The following is a 5,633-nucleotide window of genomic DNA, read 5'->3' as shown; positions in this document are numbered from 1 at the left end:
AGCATTTGCCTGCCAGTGCAGGGGATGTGGTTTTGATCCCTGGTCTGAGAAGATTCCACATGCCCCAGGCAACGGGGCCTGTATGCCACAACTATTGAGTCTGTGCTCTAAAGCCCGTGCTCCACAGTGAGAGAAGCTGCAGTGATGAGAAGCCGGCGCACCACAACTGGAGCGTAGCCCCCTCTGGCCGACACTAGAGGAAGTCTGCACGCACCACGGAAAACCCAGCACCACCAAAAATAAATAACCGAAAATTGAAAACAACTACAGCAAGCAAAAAAAACCCTTTCCGCGTTTACCTTTCTTCGGAGTCCTAAGGAGTGGCAGGTTGTGGGGAGACCTGTGTATGGGAAGCCCAGAAACGGACATACATAGAAACTCTAAAGCCGGGTCACCCAGTTGCAAAGGAGGAGAGATGGCCCAGTTCAGCCACAAGGACAGGGCTCAGAACGCACACGTGGAGCTGAGCAGTGTTGCTTCCTGAATGCCAGAGCTACGGTCACATATAAGAGTGTAAATGGCTTCAGGCTGCTGACGTGGCTGGGGGTATTCAAGGCAGAGCGCCTGATGCTCTTGGCTCTTCCACTCAGGTGGCTGAGACCACTGAGTTTTGTGTCTGCCCATGTGAGGTACGAGGGGGAGGTGAGTCCATCCACTTGTCATCACCTTTTGCATGCCTTATTTGCTCTTTCAAGAGCACGGCCAAGTAGGTGCCCTGAATGCACACAGGCCTGTCCCTTGCACTTGATTCATGGTGTGGCCTCGGGCAGGACGCAGATGTGGGAAGTTGGCAGTGGCAAGTCAGATGTGTGCGCAACTCTCTCCATAAAGATAAACATCTCTCGGCCCACTAGCGTAATTACAGAGATGCTTTCTGTGGAAGAATCTGAGGAAGAAATAATAGCAATAACATTTTGGAAGCAGGAAAGCAAACCAAGGTAGAATAACTGGCTGAGCAGCCTTTTGAACCCAATCCCAAGTATGACTTGGAAACAGATAGAGCAAAGGTTTCGCACCACAGACTCCTCAGAGGGAGGAAACGAGACACAGGAACTTCTGGGTCCAGCAGGCAGGAGTTGTGTGGTTAATTGGGTGAGGACTAGGAAAAGCACTGTCTGAGGAGCAGTCAGAATATGTAAGTGGGCTTCCCAGGCGGCTCAGTGGTAAAGAACCCGCCTGCCAATGCAGGAGACACAGTTTCGATCTCTGGATCGGGAAGATCCCCTGGAGAAGGAAATGGCAACCCACTCCAGTATTCTTGCCTGGGAAATCCCACAGAGGAGCCTGGCCGGCTACAGTCCATGGGGTCGCGAACAGTAAGTAGGTCATAACCTACTGACTAGAACAACAAGAACAAACAACAACAATAAATGTAAATATATGTTTATAGATGCACACCAAGCTAGGATATGTAAATTACCTTGAGCTCACCAAAAACGATGTTTGCGCTTGGTAAGCAATCTATGAGTATCTACTGTTACTGTCTTTCCTAGGTCCCTCAAGGCCCTTTTGATTCCACTGGGCACATACCCCTCTCTTGCTGCAGTAGAAATCTGGAGTTTCACTCCCTGCAGAGGGTAACAGAGTGGGTCTCTGGATTGAGGGCCAAAAGACTGAATAATGTGGAGTGAGGAACAGAAGGATGGAGGACTCGTGCCATTAATGTATAAATTCAAGGACTTTCAACTCTTCTTGTGGCTCAGGGTTCAGAACATGCTGGCAGCCTGACCCACCTTTCAGGAAGGAACTTGGAAGATTTTCCTCTAGGAGTCTGGGCAGCTCTGGGCTATGTGGGAAACTGCCCACCCAGATCTCCTACAATATGGTCAGGCTCCATCCACACAGGCTGGACTGATGAGGAAGTGCCATCTGAGATGGTTCTAGGGAGGTTTTAAGAGGGAAGTTCCCTGGTGGCTCAGAGGTTAAAGCATCCGCCTGGAATGTGGGAGACCCTGGTTCGATCCCTGGGTTGGGAAGATCCCCTGGAGAAGGAAATGGCACCCCACTCCAGTACTCTTGCCTGGAGAATCCCATGGAGGGAGCAGCCTGGTAGGCTACAGTCCATGGGGTCGCAAAGATTCGGACACGACTGAGCGACTTCCACTCACTCAAGAGGGAAGTTAAAGAGTTGGGGTGGAAGGAATAGTATAACAAATATGCAGACACAGGATAGGTGAGGCCTTGGAGAAAGGGGGTGAATGGGAACTGGGCCAGGGAGCAGGGCAGGAGTAGGGAGAAATGGGAGATGAGGTTGGAAAGGGTGTCTGGGATCAACAGGTGTCTGACAAAGGTATGAATGAGCAGGAGCAACCGGGTTCATCTGCAAGTCTGGGCTGGTTGTTGCCCTGGGGACCAGATGGAAGAAGGCCCTTAAGACCAAGCTTAGGAGATGAAAGCTATTTCAGTAGATAATAAGGATGAAAAGTTTGCAAACAGGAAAGTGACATACAGAATTGAGTTAGACTTGAAAGACGAATTAATTTATGAGCCAGATGCTGAGGAAGGCGATGTGGGGCTACACCAAGGTTAACTGGGAAACTCTTGGATGAATCAGTGTCCATATTTAGAGGATGAAGAAGAGATCAGAGACTACAAAACAGAAATTGCTCAAAAAGGAATTGAGCCCCTTGGACAGGAAACAAGAACTCTGATGGAATGCAGGAGAAAGGATTGAGCAAGAGAGAAAGAAAGCAGCTGCCAGCACATCCGATGAAAACAAACACCTTGAACTCAACAGGCGACTTCAAATGTTACTAAACTTTTTTGGCAGTTGTCTCCCCTTTAACCAGCCTAACAAGGAATGGCAGGAAAGACTCATTTCCATTTTCCACTGATGTGGTCTCTTTTTAGCTTTCCAACTGAAAACAGCCTCATGGACGCATTAACTTGTTTGAAGCAGTTTACAAATAGAGGAAGTTTGGGAAGTTGACTTTCCTAGCAAATGTTTTGTCCTTGGAAATTCTTTTCCCCTCAGCATTCTGCATGGGACTTCCCTGACAGCATAGGTAATTACCAGGTCCATCCTTCTGTGATGGGAGGTGGCAATGCCAGCAAAGTAGCCCATGAAGGAAACAGGATCCTCCCCTCTAACTTGGAAGTTGTATTTCCCCACCTGCCTGCAAACTTGAAATTGATCCCCTTCTCTTTTCTCTGAATAAAGGCATGGAGGTCTTGGTTACAAGGGCAAATAGTGGTTCGAAAAGGGAAACAAAATGTTCATTACTAACCATTTACACCTTGGTTCATGTAGCAGGGCCCAAAGGAAGGAAGGCGTCCCAGGATAAATAGTAATTCATACTGATCACACTTGAGAGTAAATTAAAGACTTCCACGCTCATCATCTTGATCCTCAAAGTAGCACTGAGGGCCTTGTAGGAGTATCGTCTCCCTCTGACGGCTGAGGGAGTCAAGACTCAGAGAAGTTCAGTGACTTGCCCAAGAGCACGTAGGGAGCTGGCACTGGCGGAACAGGTGTGGAGGCGGATGGTCTGGGGCACCCTCCCAGGGCTCTGTGAGGTGGCAGGACATCAGAGAACCTTGGGCACAACACCACCTTTTAGGGTTGAAGCCACATTGTTTGTTTGTTTAGTCCCTGATTCATGTCCGACTCTTTGTGACTCCATGGACTGCAGCCCTCCAGTCTGCTCTGCCCATGAGATTTCCCAGGCAAGAGTACTGAAGTGGATTGCCATCTCCTTCTCCAGGGGATTGTCCTGATCCAGGGATTGAACCTGTGTCTCCTGCATTAGCAGGTGGGTTCTTTACCATTGAGCCACCAGGGAAGCCCTGAAGACACATTCAGTTCAGTTCAGTTCAGTCGCTCAGTCGTGTCCGACTCTTTGCGACCCCATGAATCGCAGCACCCCAGGCCTCCTTGTCCATCACCAACTCCCGGAGTTCACTCAGACTCGCGTCCATCAAGTGATGCCATCCAGCCATCTCATCCTCTGTCATCCCCTTCTAATCCTGCCCCAATCCCTCCCAGCATGAAAGTCTTTACCAATGAGTCAACTCTTCGCATGAGGTGGCCAAAGTACTGGAGTTTCAGCTTTAGCATCATTCCTTCCAAAGAAATCCCAGGGTTGATCTCCTTCAGAACGGACTGGTTGGATCTCCTTGCAGTCCAAGGGACTCTCAAGAGTCTTCTCCAACACCACAGTTCAAAAGCATCAATTCTTCGGCTCTCAGCTTTCTTCACAGTTCAACTCTCACATCCGTACATGACCACTGGAAAAACCATAGCCTTAGGCTCCCGTAAATTTCACTCATTGCCAAGGCCTCTTCCTTCTGAGTGAGATAGAAAAAAAGGAAGAAGAGAATCATGGGCAGTAAAACCCAGACCACCCATCAATCTTGAAACCCACATCTCCATTCCAGTTCTTTGTTCTTCTGTGGGAGAAGGTTCTGGAGAGCCAGCCCTACAGTCACTAACCACACCAGATTTCCCTCCAAGAGCTGAGATTTTCTGCCTAAAAACCTGGCACTTTCTGGGAATTCTGTCCTCCTGACATGTGATCACTTTAGTTCACAGTCCAAGGTTCCTAGGTCAACCCACCAAGATGGGTAAACACGGAGGTGGCTCCAGATGTTCTCCAGAGAGGACTTTGCCCCCCAAGCTCAGGTCCTGGATAGACATTCATAGGAACTACATCTGAAGGAGGCAAAAACATGGCCATGACTCTGGATTCAAATAATCCCAAATAAGCTGCCACTGTAACAAACCTTCCCAGGCTTCCCAAGTGGCACTAGTGGTAAAGAGCACGCCTGCCAGTGCAGGAGATGTAAAAGACATGTGTTCGATCCCTGGGTCTAGAAGATCTCTTGGAGGAAGGCATGGCAACCCAATCCAGTATTCTTGCCTGGACAGGAGACTGGTGGGCTATAGTCCATAGGGTCACAAAGAGTTGGACATGATTGAAAGGACTTAGCCCCCACACACGACAAACCTAGACAGCATAGTGAAAAGCGGAGACAACACTATGCCAACAAAGGTAAGTCTAGTCAAAGCTATGGTTTTTCCAGCAGTCATGTATGGATGTGAGAACTGGACCATAAAGAGGGCTGAGTGCCGAAGAATTGATGGTTTCGAATGGTGGTGCTGGAGGACTTTTGAGAGTCCCTTGGACTTCAAGGAGATCAAACCAGTCAATCCTAAAGGAAATCAACCCTGAATATTCATTGGAAGGACTGTTGCTGAAGCTGAAGCTCCAATACTTTGGCCACCTGATTCAAAGAACCAATTCATTGGAAAAGACCCTGGTGCTGGGAAAGACTGAGGGCAGGAGGAGAAGGGGGCGACAGAGAATGAGATGATTAGATGGCATCATTGACTCAGTGGACGTCAGTCTGAGCAAACTCTGGAGACAATGAAGGACAGGGAAGCCTGGTGTGCTGCAGTCCATGGAGTCACAAAGAGTCAGACATGATTTAACGACTGAACAACAGCAATGAGGCCAGTGCTACCCTTCCTCAGGATCCCCATGGCAGATCCTTGCAGAGAGGAAAACCCCAGCAGAACAGCTGATAACTTGCAGAAGCTTTGACCCAACCCAATGTGGAGCTCAGCAAGGCCGCCTGCATTGTCAAGGCCACAGGAAGCAAGGCATGAAGGAGGCCAAAGTGTTCTTTGCAGC

This window comes from Ovis aries, chromosome 3 (genome assembly GCF_016772045.2).
Source record: "Ovis aries strain OAR_USU_Benz2616 breed Rambouillet chromosome 3, ARS-UI_Ramb_v3.0, whole genome shotgun sequence".
NCBI classification, from domain to species: domain Eukaryota; kingdom Metazoa; phylum Chordata; class Mammalia; order Artiodactyla; family Bovidae; genus Ovis; species Ovis aries.
The sequence above is the reverse complement of the archived record's forward strand: the minus strand, read 5'-3'. Positions refer to the sequence as shown.